The 27,544-nt window shown below is 37.3% G+C and overlaps 1 long non-coding RNA gene, 1 other non-coding gene and 1 pseudogene across 2 annotated transcripts; 2 read left to right on the top strand and 1 right to left on the bottom strand.

Annotated features, from left to right (window-relative positions):
- The first annotated feature begins 5,912 nt into the window (after nt 1-5,912).
- LOC134385557 (uncharacterized) lies at nt 5,913-12,608 on the top strand. The gene is made up of 3 exons (XR_010024412.1): nt 5,913-6,019; nt 10,047-10,340; nt 12,441-12,608. It is a non-coding gene; the product is annotated as an uncharacterized LOC134385557 (long non-coding RNA).
- LOC134386607 (large ribosomal subunit protein uL29-like) lies at nt 8,287-8,659 on the top strand (annotated as a pseudogene).
- Nucleotides 9,694-9,767, bottom strand: TRNAI-AAU (transfer RNA isoleucine (anticodon AAU)). The gene has a single exon. It is a non-coding gene; the product is annotated as a tRNA-Ile (tRNA).
- Nucleotides 12,609-27,544: the final 14,936 nt, after the last annotated feature.

Here is a 27,544-nt window from a genome sequence, read left to right as displayed (position 1 = left end):
TTTCATTGTGGTTTTGATGTCTTTTCCCTAATGACTAACAATCTCGAGTGCCTTTTAATGTGCTTGTTGATCATTCATATATCTTCTTTGGATAGATATCTATTCAAATCCTTTGCTCATTTTTTAATTGAGTTTTTGGTCTTTTTATTGTTGAATTGTAGGAGTTCTGTATATATTTTGAGTACTAGTCCTTATCAGATACATGATTTGCAAATACTTTTTCCCATTCTGTGGGTGATCTTTTTGCTTTCTGGATAGTGTCCTTTAAGGAAGAAATGTTCTTAAATTTGAAATCAAATTTTATCTACCTTTTCTTTCTTAACTTGTGCTTTACGTGTTAAATCTAAAAAAACCATTGTCTAATCTAGGTCACAAAAGATTTACCCCTATGTTTTGTTCTAAGAGTTTTGCAATCTTAGCTGTATATTTAGGCCTTTGAGCTATTTTGAGTTAATCTTTGTGTATGGTGTGAGTTAGGGGTCAACTTCACTCTTTTACATGTGGATATTCAGTTGTCACAGCAGCATTTATTGAAAAGACTATTCTTTCCCCATTGAATTATCTTTTCACCCTGATGGAAAATCAGTTACCAAAATCAAAAATGTGTGGGCTTACTTGTGGACTCTTCAGTCTATTTCATTGATCTATATGTCTATCCTTATTTCAAGATTTGAAATCAGGAAGTAACTGTTCTTCATTATCATTATTGTTTTGGCTAGTCTGTGTAACTTGAATTTCCATGTGAATTATGGGAGCAGATTGTCAATTTCTTCAAAAAAGGCCCACTGGGACTTTGGGATTTCACTGAATCTCTAGATCAATTTGTTGAATATTGCCATCTTAACAATATTAAATCTTCTGACTGATGAACATGGGATGTCTCTCCATTTATTTAGGTTTTCTTTAATTTCTTACAATGGTGTTTTATAGTTTTTTTGTGCAAACATCTTGCATCTCTTCTGTTTAATAGATTCCTAAGTATTTTATTCATTTTGATGCTATTTTAAATGGTATTGTTTTCCTAATCTTATATCCAAATTATTCATTGTAAATGTATAGGAACAAAACTGAGTCTGAGTCTTGTATATTGATCTTGTGTCCTGTAACCTTGCTAAACTCACTTATTAGCTCTAATAATTGTGTGTGTGTCTGTGTGTGCATATTCCTTAGGGTTTTCTGTCTACCAGATTATGTCATCTGAGAATCGAGCTGGTTTTACTTCTTCCTTTCAGTCTGGATAGCTTTTGCTGTTTGTTTGTTCATTTTGTTTTTGGTGTTGGGTTTTTTTTTTTTTTTTTTTGTTTGTTTTTTGGTGGCTGGCAGGTACTTATTTCTCTTTCTTGTTTAATTGTCTTAGCTATAACCTCCAGTACAATGTTGAAAAAAAGTGGTGAGAGCAGACATCTTTGTCTTTTTACTAATCTTAGTGGTGACCCTTCTGTTTTAATCAAAGATATATAAAATATAGGCTGTATCTCCACTGTGTTTTCAACCCAATCCTTCCTGTGAAGTTCACGTAATACATAATCTTAACACTTTTAAGAATTTAAAGAATAATTCATTGTGTGCAAAATATAAAGAAACACAGACCAGGGTAATAAATACTATAATATACATAACTACCTTTTAAAATTCCAAAAGATAATCCACAGACTATTAGTCTACAGAGCTAGTTCTGCTGGCCGGTTAGCTCAGTTGGTTAGAGTGCAGTGTTATAACACCAAAGTCAAGGGTTTGGATCCCTGACTAGCCAGCCACATACAAAAAGAAAAAAAAAAGAGCTAGTTCTCTTTTAAATTATCATTAACTAAAGTTTTATTACAGTTTCTGCTATGAACCATAATGATGTGAATAAATTGCAGGACATATTTTAGAGGTGAGGCGGGAGGAAGGGAAAAGGTAATCTTCGATTGTTCAGGATCTTACTTAGTAAGTGGAATATAGAATCATAAGATTTCTTCTTCTTCTTCCTCTTCCTCTTCCCCTTCTTCCTCTTCCTCTTCTTCCTCTTCCTCTACTTCCTCTCCTCCTCCTCCTCCTTCTTTTTCAGATGAATGTTCCTAACAGCTTTATCTATAATAGCCAAAAACTAGAAATAACTCAAGTGTCCAATGAGTAAATGGATAAACAAGCCATGGTATATCTGTACATGTAAACTGTTAAGCAGACCCCAGTTTTCCCTGGCTATTCCCCTAACTCCAGCCAGAACAGGCCTTGTCTGGGGGGAAGGGGAAAATAGCAAAAGAAAATCTGCTTGACCAAGCAGGATGAGCTTAATTCTTAGAGGTAGCAATAAAATTCAACTAATAATAAGAGTACAGTTGATTAAACATATACTTCCTTAGGCTAAGACTTGATTTAAAGGTCTGAATGGGGCTGGCTGGTTAGCTTAGTTGGTTGATTCATGGTATTGGTAACAGTAAGGTCAAGGGTTCAGATTCCTGCACTGGCCAGCTGCCAAACAAAAAAAAAAAAAGTAAGAATGTTTGTTCTTTAAATGAATGCCTTATGGCTTAAGATAACATCACTAATGCCAATCTCAAGTTATTTCTGTAGACGACCTGCAATTACAAGACTGCTTTGAAGTAGGTTTACCCTGGACCCCAAGGCACCATGGGAAATGTCAGTCTAGATGCCAGGAATAGTTGTGCTGACTTCACCCTTAACCAGTCAACTTTCCACATGACTACCTGGATCCCCACTCATGATTTTGCTCTATAAATGTTTGTGATTTTAAGCTATCTGGGCGTGTGAGGTCTTAAAGCTCCTGTAGCTGCTATGGACTACTTTCACTGGCCATTCAAAATAAATGCTGATCTTTGTCACTGCAAACTTTGATATGAGGGACTCTAGCCATTTTGGGAGTGTCAGATGACAAACTCTTTCTTGGTGTAGTAACACATGGAGTATTATTTGGCAATAAAAAGGAATGAATTATTGATATACACTACAGGTGGTAAATCTCAAAATAATTTTGCTGAGTGAAAGAAGCTAGACAAAAGAGCACATACTATATGATAGAATCATTGGATTTTAAGGTTGGAATGGTAAATCCACAAAGTTCAGCCATTATCTGATGTTTGAATTCTCCCTACAGATACCTTTTCCAGGTATCTATGTAACTTGTGATTCAATCACTCTAGTGAGAAGGAACTCTATTATGCAAGGCCACCTATTCCACCCTGAACACTTCAGAGCATTTATTGTTTCAATGACTTAATTTTTTTTTTCATTAAAACCTCCTGTAGAGAGTGGTAAAGCAAAGGTAATAAGACAAGATTATTATTATTATTAGTAGTAGTAGTAGTACGGTTGGTTAGAAAATTAAAATTAATTGGTCATAAGTGGTTTAAGAATAATCACTGTTAATTTTCTTTTTTAAATTTAGAAAATAAAATTTGATGGAAAACAATAAGTAAACAGAATAGTAAGTTGTTTTTTTTTAAACTAATGACCTATATTTTGACTATCAGGTCCTAGTGACCTTAGCATCGTGTGTATTATAGGAGAAATACATCAATTAAAACATCTTTATTAAGGGCATTTGTTGTAACTGCTGCAGATTATGAGAAACACTTAAGAAACACTTCCTTACTGTGGTTACTAGAGGTAGGAAAATGGGAGAGGAACTGGGGAATGGGAAATTATTTAATGGGCATAACGAATGATTAGATTCATTTGTCATAATGATGAACATGCTAACTATTCTGATATGATCATCACACATTGACATGGGTATTGATATTCAACTCTGTACCCTATAAAAATGTATAATCAATTATTTTTCAAATAAAAAAATACCAATAATATGGACCAATGAAAGGGTAAAAATATAGCACTTAAGACTTCCCAAGAAGTGTGGGGTGGTCAGTGAATGTATTCACTGGGAGATGGAGGACCTGGAAAGTGAGCCAGGCCTTGGAAGATGGTGTGATTCAGAGGACTGATAGGATGCCATGAGGATGGGGACAGGAGGTCATTTTAGTCTGAAGGGTGGAAGGAAGAGGGTGTGAGAAGGGACCATGCGGAAAGGAGAAGAGTGCCAGAAGGCAAATTGGGTAACTGAGGAAGATGAGGTTGACAAGGTAAAAGTGAGATAGATGGTGAAGGGCCAGATTAAGGAATTCAGATTTTGTCTTGCCAAAGTCTGAGAGTTAAGGAATGAGTTTGAACAAGAAAACAATGTGCTTTAGAAACCATAAACACCCAGAAGAATGAAAGAGACTGCAGTTATGTAGACTTTGTGATTATTGCAGAACTTCAGAATGGAAATGATAATTCTGATCTATGAAAAGTAGGATGGAAGTGGGTGAAGCTACACTAGAGGAATCAAAAACATTTAGCAAAGGCAGCTGGTTGGTACAGGGATCTGAAACTGTGACCTTGGTGTTACAAGGCTACACTCTAACCAACTGAGCTAATCTCCCTCAAAATCAAATTTTTAATGATGATCGTTATAAGACATGCATTTATATATTTCATGTATAAATACATATACATGTATATTATACATAAACAGAAAACAGAAATAAAAGTTCTAAGAAACAATATTTACTCTTTAAGTGATGTACCTTGATATTTCTGTTTCCTTCTATTCTATTTTATTAAATAAATAAACTGGTGTTAATCCACTAAAGTGATTTTATGATCCATGAGTGGGCAGTTATTTCCAATTTGAACAATGTCTTTAGGGGTATAATTTAAAGGCTATCAGAAAGTTATCCTTCTCCAAGACTTTTAGTAATGTTGCATTGTCAGCATTGCAAATTGAGATTTCAGTACTCTGTTAAAGCGGATATCTTTGGAAAGGATATCTTTGTCAAATATCTTTATCAAAGGACAGAATTTCAACAGATTTGGTTAAAGATCTCAATTGGCTTTATTACAATTCTAGAATTGGGCAACATGTTATTCCATAAAATAGTATAAGTGTTCCAAGGAGCTGAGCAAAGGAGGTCGATTGTATTGCATAAGAAGGCTGAAGAAAGCAGAAACAAAAAAAAAGCAGACTGATCATTTCAAAATTACTTTTCTTGTAAGGTGGAGACAGGAAGACAGAACAATAGAAAATAACTGACTGGTTAACATCAGGCTATCTCTTTTGTGTAAGGATTAAAGCAGAGGGAACTTCATTACCATATGTATTGAAGATTTAAACTAGCCTGTTTGGGAAATTGGCTGTTGTCTCTTTCACTTGATTTCTCAGGTCAGACCACAACCTAAGTTACCTGGAACTTAGCAGGGGTGACTCCATTTTGGTTTTTAGTCTGGTCTGTTGGGGCCTAGTGTGGGAACTCAGTACAAAACAATGGCTTCCTATAGTTTTAGTTAGAAGGAATAAACTTTGCAAACTTTTACTGTAGAATGAATGATTTATTGTCTTTTCTGGAAAGCAAGTTGTGTTACAGGGGAGTAGAGAAAATGTGGAAGCCTGAAATGTGTGCCTAAACGGGGCTAAAGCCAAGGGAGGTGTTGAGACAGAAATGTTATCCTTTACTGTTTTACCTAGAGGTTACACAATAAGTACAAGATAAAATTAATATTTAGTCATTCATTCTGTTGATAAGGAAGAAAGACTCTAAGAAATTCATCATTTCTTAACTATGCAAAGAAGGTACTAACCAGTGCAGCTGGAAGATGCAGGATAGGAAAGGGAGTGGTCTGAAATTCCCAGGAACCTGGGAGAGTATGAATAGGAAAGGAGGGAGAAGGGGAGGGTTAACTCTTCTTTATTTCTTTATTTGACACATAATGATTATACATATTTATGGGGTACTGTCTGATATTTTGATACATGTGTACAACGTGTAATGATCAAATCAGGTTAATGAACATATCCATCACCTCTAATATTTATCATTTCTTTGTATTAGGGATGTTCAAAATCCTCTCTTCTGTCTCTTGCTCAGCCCATTCTCACCATGTGATACCCTGAGTTGCTGTAGAGAGTCACTTCACCAGGAAGAAGGCCATTAACAGATGTGTTCCCTGGACTTTGGATTTCCCAGCCTCTAAAACTGTAAGAAATAAATTTCATTTCTTTATAAATGAAGAAAAAAAAAACAAAGAAAATAATATCCTCTCTTCTAGCTAATTGAAAGTATATGATAAATTGTTATTAATTATAGCCGTGCTACAGTGTTATAGAACACTAGATCTTATTCCTCCTATCCAGCTGTAATTTTGTATCTGTTAACCATCCTCTCCCTATCCTCCATCCCCTACCCATCCTCTGGTAACTACAATTATACCCTCTATTTCTGTACAATCAACTTTCTTAGCTTCCACATATGAGTGAGAACATGCAGTATTTCTCTTTCAGTTCCTGGCTTATTTCACTTAACATAATGTCCCCCAAGCTCATCCATATTGCTATGAATGACAGGATTTTTTTTTTTTTTTTTAGCAGCTGGCCAGTACAGGGATTCAAACCCCTGACCTTGATGTTATAACACCACACTCTAACCAACTCAGCTAACTGGCCAACCCCGGATTTTATTTTTTTTTATGGCTCAATAGTATTCCATTGTGTATTTATACCACATTTTCTTTATCCATTCATTTCTTAATGGCCACAGGTTGATTCTACATCTTTATTATTGTGAATAGTACTGCAATAAACATGGGGGTGCACACATCTCTTCCTTTCCTGTGGATATATACCCAGGAGTAGGATTGCTGGATAATATGGTAGTTCTGTTTTTAGTATTTTGAAAAATTATTTGAAAAAATACTGTTTTCCATAATGACTGCACTAATTTACATTCCCACCAACAGTGTTTAAGAGTTCCTTATTCGTCACATCCTCACCAGCATTTGTTATTTTCTGTCTTTCTGATAATAGCCGTTCTAACAGGAGTGTGATGATATTTCATTGTAGTTTTGGTCTATATTTCTCTGATGATTAGTGATGTTAAGCATTTTTTCACACACTGCATCAACAGAATGAAGGACAAAAACCGTCCGCTCATCTCAATAGATACAGAAAAAGCATTTGATAAAATTTGGTATCACTTCATGATAAAAACTGGACAAACTAGGTTTAGAAGGAATGTACCTCAATGCAATAAAGGCCATGTATGACAAACACAGCTAATATGATACTGAATGGGAAAACCTGAAAAATTTTCCCCTAAGAACTGGAACAAGACCAGGATGCCCACTCTCACCCCTCTTACTCAATATAGTACTGGAAGTCTTAGCCAGAACAATTAGACAAAAGAAAGAAAAAAAGGGCATACAAATTAGAAAGGCAGAAGTCAAATTTTCTTTGTTTGCAGATGACATGATCTTATATATAGAAAACCCTAAAAGCTCCACCAAAAAACTCTTAGAAGTGATAAACGAATTCGGTAATGTTGCAGAATACAAAATAAACATATGAAAATCAGTAGCATGTCTATACATCAATAATGAGATAGCTGAAAAAGAAAGCAAGAAACAATCCCATTTACAGTACCTAAAAAAACAAAAACAAAAACATAAAATCCTAGGAATAAATTTAACCACAAAGGTGAAAGATCTCTACAAGAAAAACTATGAAACACTAGTAAAAGAAATTAAAAAGGACACCCACACACAAAAATGAAAAACCATACCAAATTCATGGATTGGAAGAAGTAATATTTTGAAAATGATCATACTTCCAAAAGCAATCTTCGAACTTAGTACAATCCTTATCAAAATACTGATGACATTCCTCACAGAAACAGGAAAAACAATCCTATAATTTGTATGGAACCACAAAAGACCCAAATAGCCAAGCAATCCTGAGCAAAAGGAACAAAGTGGAGGCATCTCACTACCTGACTTCAAAATATACTACAAAGCTATAGTAACCCAAACAGCATGGTATTTCTTTGTCTATTGGTCTATTGTCTGTATAAAAACAGACAATAGACCAATGGAACAGAATAGACAACCCAGAAATAAAATCTATATTTACAGCCAACTGATTTTCAACAAAGGCACCAAGAATATTCCTTGGGGAAAGGATAGTCTCTTCTATAAATGGTGTTGGAAAACTATATTATCTATATGGAGAAGAATGAAACTAGGCCCCTATCTCTCACCACATATAAAAATCAACTGAAAATGAATTAAAAACTTAAGTGCAAGATCAAAAACTATGAAATTACGAGAAGAAAACACAGGGGAAATGCTTCAGGACATAGATCTGGGCAAAGACTTAATGGAGAAGAACTCAAAAGCATAGGCAATAAAAGCAAAAACAGGGACTGGCTCTTTCCCTCTGACCCAGTGGTGGCAGCTGTGTCTTGGGCAGCCATGGCCAAGATTAAGGCTCAGGATATTCGAGGGAGGAAGAAGGAGGAACTGCTAAAATAGCTGGATGACCTGAAAGTGGAGATGTCCCAATTGTGTGTTGCCAAAGTGACAGGCAGCCCGGCGTCCAAGCTCTCCAAGATTCAAGTTGTCTGCAAATCTATCACTTGTGTTCTCACCATCATTAACCAGACTAAGAAAGAAAACCTCAGGAAATTCTACAAGGGTAAGAAGTAGAAGCCCCCTGGATCTGTGGCCCAAGAAAACATGTGCCATGTGGCCACAGCTCAACAAGCCCGAGGGGAACCTGAAGACCAAGAAGCAGCAGCCGAAGGAGTGGCTGTACCTGCTGTGGAAGTACGTGGTCAAGGCCTGAGTGGTGCCAATAAACACAAAACAGGCTGAAAAAAGAAAGTAGGGGCTGGCCAGTTAGCTCAGTTGGCTATCAGCTAAAGCGTGGTGCCAGTAACATCAAGGTCAAGGGTTTTGATCCCTTCACCCACCAGCCTTCAAAAAAAAAAGCAAAATTAGACAAATGGGATTATATCAAACTAAAAAGATCTGCACAACAAGGAAACAATCAATAGAGTGAAGAGACAACCTGTAGATGGAAGAAAATATTTGCAAACTTTTCATCCAACAAGGGATTAATACTTAGAACATACAAGAAATTCAACCGCAAAAAACAAAAAAAAACCCTTATTTAAAAATGGGCAAATGAGCTGAGTAGACATTTCTCAAGCCAACCAGGTTTAACTCCTCTAGGCAAGATATGTCAGTGGGCCATGATAAAAGTGACTTTGGTTCCCAGGTTTAGGCAAGTTGCCTAGTCTGGGTCCTCTGCCTTTTGCTGCCAAGACACAACTCTACTAGAGTAACTTGTCCAAACTGACTAGTATGCGGAGAGTTAGGAAAACTGGTTCAAAGATCATCAATGGTATTGCCAGGAGAGCAGGAGAGTTGTCACTAGTGTTCTCCTAGTGGTTCTGTAGATTGGAAAAGGGGCCTAGGGCACATGCCTAAGTTTGTGTGTGTGGACGGGATACTTTCTAGCTTGATAGGATAGTCTCAGATTCTTGCATTGCCATCTTCAGTTTTGTTGTGTTGCTGTGTGGCCTGCACCTCTTTGATTTTGTCTGGGCTGAGAGGTCACTTATTAAAACCTCAGGGTTAGCTGGCCGGTTAGCTCAGTTGGTTAGAGTGCTTTCTTGTAGCACCAAGGTCAATGGTTCAGATCCCAGTACTTCCAGCCAACAAAACAAACAAACAAAAATTTAGGGTTATTTTGCACCAGGCCACTTTGTCAATATGTAGAATATGGCAATTTCACTCTCAGCTCTGAGGTGTCAATTTAGCACAAACAGCAGTCAGAGAGTGAGGTCAAATAATTTACATATTTATTTTGGAGGCTGGCTGGTACAGGGATCAAACCCTCGACCTTGGTGTTATTAGCACCATGCTCTAACCAACTGAGCTAACCGGCCAGGCTGAAGTCAAACAACTTAAATGGAGCACAACGGATGCATTAAATTTGACCACACTCCTAATCTCTGTTATCAGTTATGTAAGATTACTTTTCTCTTGAAAGACCAATACCTTTAGAATACAGATCAATTTTCTCTTATTTAATAAATAGAAGAATTAAGCTTATATATTTGCAACTTGATTTTCAAAATTTATACTTAAAACTTTCCCTTTAATTTGGGGTAAATTCTGTGAAACTGGAATAACCAGATACCTTCATCCGTTTTTTACTTTGTCAGTTTACAGAGAGGGAGGCAGACAAAGGATGTGAAGACGGTGACCCTGCTTTCTTCTCAGAATAACAGCCGCTCAAGTGCCTGAGGAGAAGCCCAAGGCACAGTTCAAAGTCTGTATTTCTAATCTCTGGCGAGAGCTTGGGGGAATAATGTGAACTGGTCTTTCGCTGCCTGAGATTGAAGAGAAGGGAAGAATGTGTGTGACTCCTCTGCCCACTTTCAGTGACTTTGCCATTAAAGCATTATTCCAGGATTCCCCGCTTGCTTACGCTGGTGGAGAGAGGATTGAGCTGAATGGTGAGATTGGGAATCCCCCCTGAATATTGTGTGCCACAGAAAACTTTGATGTTTCCAGTAATCATATAAAATAACCCATAACTACCTTACACGTCTGACCCCTGGCCCTCAACACAAATGCACCTCACTCCTTAGTCCCTCTCAGAGACAGAGATAAATTCTGTCTAAGCCAGATCTTGGGACAGTGGGCCTGGGGCAGAGATGAGCACCTGCAGAGGACACAGCGGACCACACTCCTGGGTCTGGAAGTCCTGAGCCTCTTCTCACTAAGGAGTAGTGTGTACCTATTTGGGATTTTTGCTGAGTAACAACACCTGCCCCCTCTGGTAGTTCTCCATCATCAGTTCATTGATTCCTCAGTGAACCATATTGTAAAGGTCTTACTGGGGGATCTGGTCTGTGAACAAACGCTCATAATTCTGTCTCACAGGAACAGCTATGAGAATTCAAGGAAATAAACAAATCAAATGACTACTTTGGAAGACTAATTCATTGTCTACACTAAGTTAACACTTGAACATTTTATATAACTTCACAACCATGATAAATGACAAAGAACAATACGAAACATGCAACCAGCCAACTGCTCTGAGGGCCCAAGTGTGGCTGACTTTGGAAAACTGACTCTCCATCCTCTGGAAGACCAGAGTGAGGAGTCTTGACGTTTACAGCATGGCCCTCTCCATTCCTAGACTGTAGTAGGACAAAACACTGGGCCATATATATACCAGCAACTTGCGGGCTGGTGTGGTACAGGTGTCAGGTGATGTGTTCATAAGGGCACAGTGAAATGAGGAAAATCACAACATGGAGTGAGTTTTTTATAAGGCCACCTTAATTACATTTAAAGGAATTTTTCTTATTTTAAGATTATGTTCTTACTTTTTAGATGATAAAAGTCCCTCCTTTTTATAGAATGTTATGCAGAGAGTGTTTCTGGGTATGTGTGCACGTGTGCACACACACATAAATTTTTTTTGTGCTTACTTGGCAAAACAAAAGTGGGAAACTCTTTGTCTTCTCTCCTTTACCCTTTTTGAAAAATTTTACTGTTTCTGAAGTTCCAGGATCTGGGAACTACTGTTTTGTACACTGTTTTTGAATCCTATACATTGGAAAGTCAAAACGATAGAGTTCATCTTAGCTTATTTCTTAAAAAAAATAATACATTTTACTTTATTTATTTTTTTGGCGGCTGGTGGTAAGGGGATCTGAACTCTTGACCTTGGTGTTATCAGTACCGCACTTTAACCAACTGAAAGCCAACCAGCCAGCCCCAATACATTGTATTTTAGGGCAGTTTTAGGCTGACAGAAAAATGGGTTGGAAAGTACAGCAAGTTCCCTTGAAGTTCCTTGTACCCCACCAAGTTTCTCCTGTTATTAACATTTTGCATTCGTGTGATACATTTGTTACAATTGATGAGCCAATATCAATGCATGATTATTAAGTAAAGTCCATAGTTTATATCAGGGTTCACATTAGGGTTTTGACGATATATAATGACACGTGTCCATCATTGCAGTATCATACTGAACAGTTTCACTGCCCTAAACATCCGCGGTGCTCTACCTATTTATCCCTCCCTCTCTCTCCTCAGTCTCCTGCAACCACTGATCATTTTACTGTTGCCATAGTTTTGCCCTTCTCAGAACACTGTACAGTTGGAATCATATAGTGTGTAGCCTTTTTAGATTGGCTTCTTCTATTTATCAATATGTATTTAAGGTTTCACCACATCTTTTCATGGCTTGATAGCTCATTTCTTTTTATCACTGAATAATACCCCATTGTATGGCTATACCACAGTTTGCTTTTTGATTCACTTACTGAAGGATGTTATGATTGCCTCCAAGTTTTGGCAATTTTGAATACAGCTGCAGTTTAGCCTTTTTTTTTTTTTTTTTTTTTTTTTTAAACAAAAGCCTTCACATATTTATTATGGAATCAATCTACTTGTGCAGAGCATAGAAACACATAATTTTTCCAATAAGACATGTCCAACTGTCCACATTTTCAGCTTGATTTGGTAAGATGATAGTGACATTGATAAATTAGTAAATATGTGTGCCATCTCATGTGCTTTTGTTTCTTGGACAGGAATTGCTTGATGCTGAAAGTCTTGTGAGAAGACATGGTGAGGAATGGAAGCCACCGCACACACCAAGATAGCACAGAAAGGGAGAACTTGGTCTATTTTTTGCATTTAAAAATACATAAAGTAGTATTCATTTGCTACTAATAGCATGTTCATTGTAAAATTTTAGAAATCACAGGAAATGTAAAAAAGAAAATAAATACTATTGGTACTCTCACTCCAAAGACAACACTAGTAACTGTTATTGTATATCTATTTATGTTCTCTTTTTTCCTAAATCTATGTTTATATGTGCCTCAATTAATTTTTTTACAAACTTGGATATCATACTGTATATATAGTTTTGTATCTTAGGTGTTTTCCGCACTTAACATTTTGTGTACCTATTTTCAAATCTTTAAATTTTTTAGTCTTTTGAGAACATGATATTTAATAACTATGCAGTGACTCATGGTGTAAGTGTTTTAAAAATGAGCTATCCATGTTATTTCATTCTACTCCCTCTAAAATATGAACTCTAGGAAAGCAAGGATTTTAGCCTATTTTGTTCATTGATGATCCATCAGTACACAGGAGAGTGTCTAGCAGGTACTCCAGAAATATTTGTTAAATAAATGAAAGAACTGTATTTTTGAAATTTGTGTGATTTCACTAGCAACTCCTTAAATCAAACCAGAACTAATGGTAATAGTTATTGCCTGCTAAATTGAAAATCAAAATAATTGTGCAGTCTTAGATACAAAATTTTTAAGGAACTGATTACTGTAGTGGCTTTCTCATATAGTTATTGATGATAATATCTCTACCTGCTCATCATTAGCAGGGTGCACAACTTGAGAGTTTTTCAATGGTTGGGTAGTATTTTCCTGCCCTTTTTCTTGAGAACGATGTCACATTGTTGCTAAGAGACTGGAAAGGATTAAGCATTATCTTGAGCAAAGCAATAGTGTCTGGCTTGTGCTAGAAACAACTCCTGCTGGGTGGCGATGCTCTGCTGACAGGGTCCCAGGTATAATGAACTTTCCTGGCAATCCTGAGCCTTCCTGGATGAGAACTGGTTACTGAGAGCACTTGATGAGTTTCTGCAAGGCTATGCCCTGCCCTCTGCATATTTTCGTTAGATTTTCGGGGAAATCAACCTCTTCACTTTAGCTGACCTGAAATCCTCATGCAGCTCACGTGCTGACGTTTGTTTGCGTCCAACAAAGTGGAAGTGTGGGGAGTGGCTGCGATAGCATGCTGCTTAGAAGCGTGACAGCAGAAGGGCAGTTGGCCAGGAAATCCCACTGAGAATCTTAAGATTCACCAATTGACAGGACAGGGGGCAGACTCAGGAGCCTTCGTATTTTATTTTATTGTTTTGTTTTTTGGCCAGTTCGATGAGCCAAACGCTTGACTTTGGTATTCTAACACTGTGCTCTAACCAACTGAGCGAATGGGCTGCCCAGGGGCCTTCATACTTTAGAGTCAGGAACTGGGGTGGGGGCAGAAAGAGGAGAAGGGGGGCTGTCAGAGTGAGAAATCATGAAGTCAAAGGCCTGGAACAGATTTTACTTACTTCTCAGCCTTACTTCAGTAAGGCTAGCCCAGTTCAGCACCTTATTGTTCCATTGGGTGAGGTCATAAAGTAAATCCATCTCATTAACTAACTCATGGGATTGACTTAATTTTTCCATTTGAAAATGCCTGCTTTGAACCGACCAGCCTCCTAAAACAAGCAAACAAGAGAAAATTCCTGCTTTGTATTTTAGACTTTCAAAATTGCCTTCTAAGTAATGAATAAAAAAAAAAAAAAAATCTGAGTAAGTGTGTATACATGATTATAGAAGTAATGGTAGCAAAGGTAGTGTTTTTGTCCTAGATTTTTATAGAGTTCCTATTTATTAACTGTGCTTCTGTTTTGGTTCAACTCTATATGATTTGAAAACTTGTTTGACAGTTTTTTGTCTTTGTTTTTGTTTTTGGTGGCTGGCGGATATGGGGATTGGAACTCTTGACCTTAGACTCTTGACCTTGGCATTACCAACACCACGCTCCAACCAATTGAGCTATCTGGCCAGACCCAGTTATTTCTATTTATTTATTTATTTATTTATTTTTGGTGGCTGGGCAGTACAAGGATCCAAACCCATGATCTTGGTGTTATAAGGCTGTACTCTAACCAACCCCAGTTTTTTATTGTTAAAAATATTTAGTAACATTATTTAATAATTTTTCTTTTACTTATTAATTCATTTATTCTACCAATATCTATTGAATACTTAAAATACTTTGTACACAATGGGAAATAGAAACCTTCAAAAATTATAATTGAGTGGATGACATAAAAAAATACAGATTATTAAAATACAGCATAATATATTTTAAGAACACATAGGAGGGTTACCTGACCAAAAATTAACATCAATGAAGGTTTTCAAGAGTAAGTGCCATTTGGGCTGGCCAGTTTGCTCAGTTGATTAGAATGTGGTGTTGTAACACCAAGGTCAAGAGTTCAGATCCCAGTACTGGCCAGCCACCAAAAAAAAAAAAAAAAAGAGTGCCATTTAAACTAAGAATAGGAAAGATGAGTGGAAGTGGTGATGAGGAACAGGGATGAGGAGTGGGGAAAAGCATTTCAAGAAAAGGGAACAGCATGTGCAAAGGCCCTGAGGTGAGAGACTGTATGGCTGATCAGGGACCTGAAAATAGCCCAATACACTTAGTGCTTCAAGTGGGAATGGTGAGAGATGAGACAGCAGAAGAAAACTAGGTCTTTATTAAGAAAGACATTGAAAATCATTTAATGACATCATTAAAAAAATGTGGAATAATGGAAGGCTTTTATGAGTAAGCAGATCAGATAGCCCACTTAGAAAGCACACATTGATTTCCCTGTGGAGACCAATTTGACCAGGGACAATTTACTAAGGCAGGAAGATCAGTTATAAAATTGTAGATTATCCAGGTAAGAGCTGATGGTGGCCTGAACCTAGGATAAAGGATGAATCTGAACAGAGTAGACCAATTTTAAAGCCATGGTAGAATTACCAGCACTTGATAATTGATGGCCAGATAGGATGGATAAATGAGAAAGATAAGGGAATGACATTGACTGTCTTAATGTGGGTTTACCCTAAAAGCAAGGCTGGGTCAAGCAGTGGGGTGCAGGTTTATTTTTGAGGTGATCCTGTTGGAGTGAGCAGGACTGAAGCCATATTGAGACCTAACATCACATGGGCTCTAAAAGATTTTTTTAAAATACACAGTTTTTTTCTCGGCATGCATTTCTGAGTTCCCTCTTTTCCCATGGTTATTTGATATTTTCAACCTTGGTTGTTGGGCAAGATGGCATTATTTACATGGATGTAAAGCTGCTTTCCAGTCAGCCTGGAGCTGTAGATTTACACACACTTTCCAGACCCTGAGAAACCAACAAAGCTCTGCCGATTCCACCCTCCCTGCAGGACCTGAGATGACTAACAGCAAGGACGGAAGCAGAAACCAGACAGAGTTGGTGAGACTTTGCACCTGAGACCTTGCATGAGGCCCTCATTGCTCACACCCCCCTCCCTCCTGCTTATCATTTCCCACGTTCCATACCCTCAGCTTCCTCTTTAAAAACCCCTCAGTAAATCTGCGTATTTGAGATGGCTTTAGTCTGACCTTTCTCCTTCAGGTTTACCAGAGATGGGTTAGCCTAACATCTCTCCTCAGGTCACTGGTATTCCTGAATAAAAGCTAACTTCCATTTTCACCAACATTTGACTTTTGAGTGGTTTATTTTTGAAAGGGGCAAGGAGCTGGACCTGTGTGCCCAGTAACAGTCTAAGGAAGTAAAGGGCTCCTCAGGAGTGTCACTCTGAAAGACTGGAGTCTGGCTGGGACTTCATTCCCTGACTCTCATCTCTCTTTCATTCAGGGTTGCCTCCAAAGATATGAACTCCTCTACGCTTGACAGTTGTTGAGCAAGTTCTTAGAAATTTGGAGAAAATCTGAAGCAGAAAATCCGAGAGAACTACTTGAAGTGAGACTAGAGTTAGGTGAGCTAAGAGCATGTGACATGGGGCGTGAATAGCGTCTACTACAGGGATCATGTTTCTATCTTGGGTAACTGGATGGGCCAGGATATGTTGAATTCTTGAAATATTTTTGAGACATCTATGTGGTGAGACCTAGTAGATAGTGGGATACAGTCTGCTATTCATACTATAGTAATGATTCTAGAGTTCATACTATAGTAATGATTTTAGGAGCCATAGCCTAATCTTAGGAAGTGTATTAGTTTGCTAGGGCTGCCATAACAAAGTACCGCAGACTGGGTGGCTTAAACAACAGAAATTTATTGTCTCACAGTTTTTAGATCGTTCTCCTTGGCTTATAGATGGCCATCTTCTCCCTGTGTCTTTACAGACTTTCCTGTGCCGGTGTCCAAATCTCCTCTCGTTATAAGAACAGAGGGCCCACCCATATGACCTCATTTTATCTTAATTATCTCAGTCACATTTTGAGGTATTGGGGGTTAGGACTCCAACATATACATTTTGGGGGGACACAACTGAGCCCATAAAAGATGGTAATAGACAGAAAGGGAATAGATAAGGTTGTTCAAGTAGTATGTGTAGGGCTGGCCGGTTAACTCGGTCTGCTAACATCAAGGTCAAGGGTTTAGATCCCCTTACCAGCCAGTTGTCCCTCCTTCCCCCCAAAAAGAAGCATGTATAAAATGAGGAGAAGAGGGCCTAGAAAAGGGTTTGGAGGGACACAAACATTTTACAGGGCTAACATTTAACACTAACAAAATGGACTGATCAGGAGTTTAGAGAAGTGGGAGGAAAACCAGGAAAGTGTGGTTCATGGAAGGCAAGGACCAGACTGTTCTAAGGAGGATAGAAAGGTCAGCCAGTGCAGATGCTGCTGACAGACCTGGTAGGGGAGGCCACCCATGAGATTGTTGAGCCCATGGGGCGATCTTCAAAAAGAAGGTGAAAGCTTTGGCTGCAAGAAGGAGTGAAAGAGAGCAGTGGCTCCAGAAGTGTGGAATAGGTGTGTGGGTTTGGGAGGAAGCAGGGTGGTGAGGGAAGGGTGCAGGAGGGAGAGGAGACGTGGGTGGAGCAGTGCCTGAGCGGGTGGAAGAAAAGAGGGTCCAGAGTTCAGGCACAGAATTGGCCTCAGGTAAGTGTAGAGAAACCTCCTTCATTTGACTACTGTGGAAGGAGGAAATGATAGGGAAAATGATTGGAAAGGGAGGGGAGGAGAGAGAAGTTAGTTCAAACTACACTAAAGGTTGAAGTAAGATTTGATAAAAGAGTATACCAATGTATACTTAAAATAATTTCTATGTTGTTAAATCCAATTTCGTTTTGCCATTGAAATTTCTTGAATCTGTTTTTTTTCATATTCTTTCTTTTTTTGGCAGCTGGCCGGTATATGGATCGAACCGTGGACCTTGGTGTTATCAGCACCACACTCTAACCAACTCAGCTCACCTGCCAGCCCATATTTTCTTCATAAAAATCAATATATTAAGACATTTTTTAAAAGATGAGTTTATTAGAAATATAAACAAAGTATTGATAAAATTATTATTATTGTATATACACATAGATGATTAAAATGCTATTATTATGTTACTTCATTTCCGAAAAGCAGCTTGAATAAAACACATAGTGATCTTCTATGGAGGCCTTGATAGGCCTTGTAACAACTTATCCCTGATATTTTCAGTTAGCAAAGTTAAAATGCTACCTTATCTTGCTATTAAGCTACTGTTGCTACCAATAAAGAAGGCAATGAGAAAATGGAAAAGATTAGTTTATATGCATACAGATGGTCAATTACTGCAAACTATCACATCATAGACTAATGTGATCATGGTCCCTTCAAATTTTAGATAATGCATTTTATAAATACATTTAACAGTGCACCTTATTTTCTCTTTTGACTCAGTTCATTGTGTCAAATTTCGGCTGCCCTTCAGAGCATGAACTGAGCAAGAAGTCTTCATTTTGCATGTTTTTGCATACATAATATCTCTGATTTCATATTCCTCATCTATAAATTGTCTTAATATCCAAGGGGAAGTTATTTTTCTCATTTAATATAATTAAGATAATGATCTTAAATGCCAATGAAATTGTGAGGTGGGGTTGGTCATGGGGAATTTTAGTGGAAATTAAACTGATTTGGCAGTCAAAAGTTTTATCCCAGTTTGTATTTTATCATTTAGGTGTCATAGGAAGGACCTTTGGAAAAAAATAAAAATAGTAAAAAGAAGGACCTTTGGCTTTTAAGTCCCTTAATTTCCAAATCTGAAAGATAAAAGTTAAACACTTCCTTTCCCAAAACATAGGATGAATATGAAGATTAATATCTGCTAATAGCTGTGGAAGATATAATATAATGTAAAGGTACTATAGTTTACCTTAGTGATAATGTTTGCTTGCAAAAAATAAAGACTTTTATATTAGTAACCTTCAAACTATGATAAAATCCTTGCAAAACTTTTAGATCCATAGACAAAGAATGCTTAAATCCAAATGGAAATTTTATGGACTACCTGTAATTCAAAATCTAAAAGCAAATGTATTTCATCAATTTTCATTGAGAACCTACTGAGCACCAGGGCCTGCTATATGGTAAAAAAAAAAAAAAAAAAAAAAAAAGAACAATAATGTATAGTAAGTTACGTGACAAAAGTAACTTCTGGGAAGCAGAGAGTAGGGCGAGGACCTTGACCAGATTGAGTGCATTAGACAATAGGAGGAGAGGAAGAGATTACAGCAATTGTAGATAACTCTCCCAAGAAACTTGTCAAAAGCAGGTAGAGGGGGCTGGCCAGTTAGCTCAGTTGGTTAGAACATGGTGTTGATAACACCAAGCTACAGGGTTCAATCCCTGTTACTCGCCAGCTGACAAAAAAAAAAAAAAAAAAGCAAAGGAATAGGGGGGTAGCTTAAGGGAGATTAGGGTCATGGAGACCTTTAAGAGATAATGTTTTTTGCTCATGAGAATGATCTAGTATGGAATGGCTGCCATGATAAAATATCACAAAATGGGTGGCTTAGAGCAACAGAAATATACTGTTTTATTCACAGCTCTGGAGACTAGAAGTCTAAAATCAAGTTGCTGGCAGGACTGTGCTCCCTCTGACACCTCTAGACATGTCCTTCCTTGCCTCTTCCTAGCCTCTGATGGTTGCCGACCGTCTTTGGCATGTGCTTGGCTTGTAGCTGCATAACTCCCGTCTCTGTCTTTGTCGTCACATGGCATTCTCCCTGTGTTTCTCTGTGTCTTCACATGGCTGTCTTCTTAGAAGTTCATCAGTCACCTTGGATTAGGGCCTGCCATACTTCAGTATGACCTTATCTTAACTAATTCCATCTGCAACAAACCTATTTCCAAACAAGGTCAATTCTGAGTTACTGGGGGTTAGGACTTCAACATACCTTCTTTCTGACAACACAACTGAACCCATCACAAATAGAGTGGTATCTTGAGAGAGATGTAGGGTGAAAGGATCTTTTAAAAGATAAGAGATAATGTTTTGTGCTCATGGGAATGATCTAGTACAGAGGGAAAAACTGATGATATAGTAGGAGAGAGAAGTTATAATTGTGGGAACAAAGACCTTGAGTAGAAAAGATAGGATGGGATCCATTGTACCAGTGGAAAGTTCATTTGTTATAAAAGGAAAGAAAGCAGAGTAAAAAGCAGACAAGGGTTGGCTGTGTATTTGGTGATGGTATTTAATTAAAATTACTGGAGGCTGTTGTTTTGGACTATGTTACTGAACTAGGCCCCGAAAGACCAGACTAAAAAATCAAGATGGAGTCACTCCTGCTAAGTTCTGTATCACTTAGGTTGTGGTCTGATCTTGGGAGAAGTTAAGAGAAAGAGATAAAAGCCAATTTTAAATCTTCAATAGGTATGATAATGAAGTTCCCTCAGCTTTAATCCTCACACAAAAGAGACAGCCTGGAGTAACCTGATGTTAACTAATGTTAACTAATCAGTTATTTTCCTAGTGCTCTGTCTCCCTGTCCTCACCTTGCAAGGAAAGTACCTTTGAAATGACTCCTCCTCTGCCCTCTACTTCCCCTTCTGTCTATAGAGACTGTTGTTTGTGATAAACTTCAGAGCACTTCTCTGAGTCTGCATCAGAAGGTGTTTTCTGGGTTGATTCTCACGTTTGGCTCTCAATAAATTTTACAAAATTATTTCTGCCTGGACAGCCTTAATTTCAGTCAATAGTGGGGAAAGAAATTTCTCTTCTGAGGCTTTATATTTTGTTAGTGAAAAAGAAGCAAATGTTTCTGAGTTGAAATTCAGACCAATGTCATAATCACTAGTATTGCTTTAGGGTTTGTCGTGTATATTGGAAATTGGAAAAAGAAAGAAGTATGTGAAAGTACACAGCACAGTGCAAACCTCACAAGCTGATCAAGCACTGCAGCCTCTTTGTACTTTAACCTGGGCTTGCAAGAAGCCCAGTCAGGAGGCATGTTTTGGTTTTTTTCTCAAACGTAGATCAATTTGTTAGCAGGTAGTGGTATTTACCACCTCTATCAATATTTATATCTAAAGAAGTTTACAAATTTGAAATATGTACTGCTCATGATTTTTAATGTCGGCCTTTATTTTAAATATCAACTTTTTTTTTTTTTTTTTTGGTGGCTGGCTGGCACCAAAGATCCAAACCCTTAACCTTGATGTTACAGCACTGCACTACAACCAACTGAGCTAACAAGCCAGCCCTAAATGAGTCAACATTTAAAAACCAATTTACTCTTCTCTATTTTGACTATCTTTGCTTAAATTCACTCTTAATATTTAAGAATATAGACTACATGCAAATCTTTCTTGTCTGGCTAAGACAATAAATTAATTTTCCACATGTTCACATACTAGATTTGAAATGTCAGATAACAATTCAAGCAAAGTTTAGTTTAGGAAAATAACATCTGTAAGAAATGTAAGAAAATGATGGCACATATTAGTCTGAATGATGTAGTGAGAATGCTATTATCTTCATTGTAGGCTGGACCGGACCTGCCCAATACACTAAATAGCCCCAGAGTGATTATGTCATTATACAAACTGTGGATTAGACAGAGTAGTTACAGACATGATTTTTGTTGATGGCATTGGCTCATAGTCATAAACATTGAATTCTATAGTGTCAGCAGGAACATAGATGAGTAAAAAATAACAGTGATATAAATATTCTTCAGTTATCTTAAAACCCAGGTATCTCTGAACCAATTCTAGAAACAGTTTGAATATGATTTGGCCTGTGATGGCACCCAACTCTGTTCTTTGGTTCCATACTTACTGCACAGGCAGAAGGTAATGCTATACAAACCTCTTCCTTTTCTAATCCCTGTCATTGTTCTAACCTTACTCTCTTGCCTTGGCCAAGACAGAAATCTTACAAACCTCTCTCAAGATAAAAGAACAGAAAGGACATTAAAGCTTATTAGCCTCAACTTTCTGTCCTGAACTCTCTGGATGATCAATTTATTTTAGCTTCAAGTTCATTCCAAGATTTTTCTGAGTCTTTTTTTAAAAAATTCAAATCTTAAACTGGCTGATTAGCTCAGTTGGTTAGAGCACAGTGTTGTAACACCTAGGTCAAGGATTTGGATCCCTTTAACCAGCCAGCCAAAAAAACAATTCAAATCCTAGAATTCTAAAGTGATAAAGAGTAAAATAAAGCAGTGACCTAACAGATGTAATTTTGCAGTGTAAAAGTTGAAAACCTTAACATAATGTTGGTAAAAGCTTGCTTTGTATTAACTTTCATTGGATTGAGTAGGAAGAAACACTTGGAGAAACTACACTTTATTCCTATTTTAGGTACTTCAATTAAATTTTTTTGATGATTTTATTTTATTTACTTTTTATTTATTTATATGTTTTTTGGTGGCTGGCCAGTGTGGGGATATGAACCCTTGACCTTAGTGTTATAACACCGCATTGTAACCAATGATGATTTTACTTTATATTAAATATTTAGATTGTATTTAGATATTTAATTATATTTTAGATTAAAACTCTCTAAACTCATTACTATTTTTATGCAATATTTTAGATGAAAACTCCATAAAGTAGTAGCTACCCAGAATTTATTGGGTCATTTATTATTATATCTTACTCATTCGGATTTTAAGGCTTTCGTCTAAATTTTTCCTTTGCATGTGGGAGGATGCAATTACAGTTGGAAAGTTTTATGGAGCATAAAAATTCCAGCCTTGGGGGATTTTTTTTTCCCCCTGCTAAATATAGGGTTTGCTGTCTCAGTTTGTGTACTTACAGTAGTAGGATGAGAGCTCAAATATGTAATAAACCCTCAAGTTAGTTTGAAAATAAAAGTTTGGAAATTACAGTTTGAATATGTGATTGCATTTTTAATAATAAGACTAATTTTTAATAATAAAACTGATTGGGAAATGTCAAAGGAAATAAACACCTAATTCAGTATGTGAAACGTGTTATCAAACTCATAGTTATAGAACATATCTTCTACCTCCTTCCTTTTTCCTTTCTTCTCCCCTCAAATTCACAAATGATAGGTAATAGAAGATTGAACTCTGTATTTTCCTGGTATTAACTCCATTATAGAAATTCTTCTTTCAAATGAGAGAAGTCTAGGCTATAGGCAAATTGGACTTTGAAACAGAGCACCTACTTATTCTTACTTGTGATTAACTTTAAAAAGACTCAGTGTTTTTGTCTGAGTAAATATTTGGACTTCTTTTAACATGAAAATATTTTTTTGTGTCTAATTCCCCAAATGCAGTGTCTATTTCTCACTTAAGAAAAGAGAATAAACATGTTTTGGTCAACTTGAATTAAGAATTGGACTGTGAGTTCTTAAAGACACCCAAGGGCCATCCATAGACATTAAGAAATACATGTCCAAACTGGCCAGCTAGTTCAGTTGATAGAGCGTTGTGTTAGAACACCAAGGTCAAGAGTTTGGATCCCCTTATCGGCCAGCTGCCAAAAAAACCCAAACAAACCAAAAAAACCCCATATCCACTATAGGAGGCCTTTCTGGAGATAGCCCGTAAGAGAAAAATCATTAGTAAATCCATTATTTTCCCCATGGCATTAGACTTATGTCTGAGGAATGTTCCTTCTATCGCAAAAACAAGTTGAGCATTTCCCTACAGTTCTTAGGATATGTTATTTTTGGATTGTCAGTTTCCCGTGATTCAAATCATTGTCTTTCCCTGTAATAGCTATCCTGCTTTTATTTCATTTTTGTATAAATCACACTTTATCCTAAGAGCATTTATCTATATTAAGATTTCCATGAATGAATGGATTATATTTCAGTGTGAAACCAGAGCTACCAAATCTTCGTTTGTCATTTGTGTGTGCCAAAAATAATTTGCCTCCTCCTGAAGAATACCAAACAAAGGCATCAAGAAAATAGAACTAGAAAACTTTAAAGTGTCTATGACAAAATGACAAATTCTACCCAGGTTTTTTTGTTTTTTGTTTTTTTAAAAAGAGCAGTGTTTCCTGAAGTGGGCTCTCTGGACTTGCGAGAAGTTAATATTCTAGTCTAGAGAGGACACGCTACCTAGTTTGTTTGATGTTGTTATATGTGCACAGACAGACAAGCAGTGTTACAATGCTGTAAATCATGCTCAAAATGACTTTTCAATCCGGTTTGGCCTGTGTGAAATGTTAGTTTCCTTCAGCTTTGTAGCTTATCAAATGCTTTAATTTGGGTTGTCTCATTTAACTCTCATGACAACCTGTTGAGATGTACAGAATATCGCAGAGACTCAGACTACCAAGACTACTAAACTGTTTGCATTGTTCAGTAAGAATGAGAACACTAGTTTTCTGATTCTTATTTCATTGCCCTTTTCACAATATTGTGCTGCCAGAAGACCTTGGGTTGGCCTAGCTATGACTTATTCCCTAGAGAACATATAGCTCTTTCAAGCAGGTCTGCATTACTTTACCTCGAGTCATAGATGAATACTTAATAGCAGTGAGAGTAAACATTGTCATTTCACAAAGTTGTTCTGCAGCAAGAATGTGGTGTGAAGAGTCTCTGGGAAAGACTAGAAGGGAAACTGGTTAAGAGGATTCTTATGTAGATTTAAGCTCCTAATAGTGCATATACTGAAGAGAGAACCCTTGTTTGCTTTTTAAATTTCCAATAGTCTCACTTAACTTCTTAAGTTAAAAATACTTTGTAGGGCTGCCCCATTAGCTTACTTGGGTAGAGCATGGTGCTGGTAACACCAAGGTCAGGGGTTCGATACTCTCACTGGCCAGCTGCCAAAAAAATAAATAAATAAAAAATAAACTGTGAATTTGACAATTTTAGTGTGAATGGAGATACTGGGATTAAGAGGGTTGAAGGAAGGGATGGCAAGTGAAGGAAAGGGGAGAGAAGAGGGTGTGGGTCTCTGTACTAAGGGATTGAGAACCCAGAGCAGAAAAGAGTTCCTTGTCAGTTTCATTTCATAAACTTGTCTAAGGAGAAGCATTGTACCAAGTTCTTATCTTGAAAACAAAATTTTTAATTGTTTTCACATGATCACATTTCCCAGAAGCTCAATTTCAATCAAGCTTTGGAACTGTGATCTGTAGGAGTTGGGAGAGCTGAGGTACTGGATATGCCTCTTTCGTGGAGAATGATTCATGCCTGCCACCCAGCTTGCCCCATTCCCCACCAAAGACCCGGGGCTATTCAGGACGCACAAAGTGAACAGAGTGAAAGGAGTTTGAAAGGAGTTGGATGCTTTCCAGGGCTTTTTATTTTTAAATTAATCTAAACTAGTTTTGTTAGCCTTCTGTGATAAAGAAGCCTGCCGGCCCCACAGTGTCAGATCTTCCTGTCCTTGTCAGCACATGGAGACACAGGGACTGACTCTTACTATCCCTCTTCCCAGTTTAGAGACTACCCAGACTTCTCCCACCATCTACATTTTGATAACTTTTTGTTTCTTTAATTATAAAAGTAAAATACACCTTTTGAAAAATTTAAATACAATAGAAGGGTATAAAGAAAAGTTACATTTCCCTCATTCTTCTGTCCAGGGAAAGGTGTTATTTTCCCCCTTTGAATCTCCTGTCCTCAAACTTATTTAGAAGGAAAACACTCTAAACAGCTACGTGCATATTCTTCCAGAACTTTCTGAATGAAGTGCAAACACCCACCCCCCCACCCCACGGTTGTTTATATGGTTTTACAACATATTCTTTCCGCCTTTTACTTTTTTCATTAATTGGTTCAACATCTTTCCATGTTAATATATATCATTTTCCCCAAAATTCTAAGAATGTCTTAAAAAATTATAGAAGTGTAAAGCAGAGAAACTACAGTGAGGTACTGTACTGCTGGGTGAGCCAAGCTGAAATGGGAGCAAAAGGGCTGGGGATATTGGCACATTAGACAAGAATTAAAGAAAACAGATGAAGAAGAAGAGTTAGGGACAACATAGGTTAGTATAATTTCCCGTTTCATTTACTCAATCAAATTAAAGTCACAAGGGTATTATCCTCGAGACACTGACTGGTGTTTGTTTTGTGGTGGCAAAACAGAAAAAGACAGGGTTGGGCTATTTTCCAGTCTAAATGTGTTACCTCACTTGGACACTTAACTCTCCTAAGCTTTCTTTTCCTTACCCCCCCAAAAACCAGATTTGACTTGATGTTATCTATAGCTCTTTCCATTTCTGAGTAGTGCTTTAATTTTCTGGAAAAATCCTCAAGAGTTTTATTAGGTATAGAGTCGCCTTTGTTCCAGGAAGTTCTTGGTTGTTCTTGTCTATTTCCCACTGGCAGTTTGCTAGGCTTATCACACAGGTCCAGTTACCCCACCATATTAGCTTATACTAATACCTGCACCTACAGTAGTTAATGGATAAAGGGTTTTCCACACACCTTATCACATCTGACTTTCACAGTTATTCAGTGACGTAAATTGAGCAGATATTATTTTAATCCCCATTTTATAGATTAGGAATCAAGTTTGGAGAGGCCTTGCAAAAATATGACTCCTACCTATACTGTCTCTGGTATTGATGGCTGATAGACATATATAATCTGGAAAGAGTCACTATACTGTTCTCATTTGAGAAATTTAGGTGTGGCATATTTGTAATAATAAAGGATTAATATTATTTGATACTGATAATACAGGAAAAAGGAAGTTTAAATTCATGAAGGGGATTTTTTTTTTTTTTTTATTGCAGATGATCATAAGGAATCTTTTGGAGCATCACCACATAAAGACATCTTAGACACAGTGGAGCTTTGAGGCCTTTCCTGATTCTGCCAAATCCCACCTTTCTGCTGCAGACGCTCCAGACGCTCCAGTTCCAAGAAATCTCCTGCAGTTCTCCTTGCGCTCTCAGGCCTCTCAGGGCTTTTTATTTTGCATTACTTGGAATGTGCTTCCCCTCCTTGTTTTTCTGTCAAACTTCTACTTATCCTTCCAAGCTCAAGGATTACCTGCTCTGTGAATCATTTGCTCGCTATAATCTGCAGACACAGGGGCTCCTTATTTCTCCAACACAACTTTTAAAATCTCCACTAAGCAACCATCTCACTTCTCTCTAACCTGTAACTACAAGCTTCCTAAAGGTAAAACCAGGTGTATCTTTTAACTCTTGTATTCCTAGACATTGTAAACTGTGATGTAAATACTAAACATATGTATTGACAAGTAAATTAATTTCACCAAAAATTATCAAGTTGGTATTTTAGCAAAATTTTTGCTTTAATTGCAATTAATTTGTTTCAGAAACTTTCTTTTTCATTTCCTTATTAGTACTCAATTTAAAAAAAAAATTTTTGAAGCAATTATGAACTTACAGAAAAGTTGCAAGCACAGTAAAAAGTTGTTTTTTCCTCCTGAACCATTTTAGAGTGAATCTGATGCTCCATTATCCCAGAATAACTTCATATGTATTTCCTACATTCTTTGACCATTTCCTTGCTTGCAGGCACAACAAGAAATTCCAGGTTAATCTTGTTCTCTGCCTGAGCAGTCCTGGAATCAGCCCTTTTTCTAAGGAGCCCTGGTTCCATTCAGTGTAGAACAGTATTGAGAAGCCAAGCTTAGTGCCCTAGTTATGCTCACTGCTACTAG

The sequence above is a fragment of the Cynocephalus volans genome, chromosome 9, assembly GCF_027409185.1.
Source record: "Cynocephalus volans isolate mCynVol1 chromosome 9, mCynVol1.pri, whole genome shotgun sequence".
Lineage (NCBI taxonomy): Eukaryota > Metazoa > Chordata > Mammalia > Dermoptera > Cynocephalidae > Cynocephalus > Cynocephalus volans.
The sequence above is the reverse complement of the archived record's forward strand: the minus strand, read 5'-3'. Positions and strand labels throughout refer to the sequence as shown.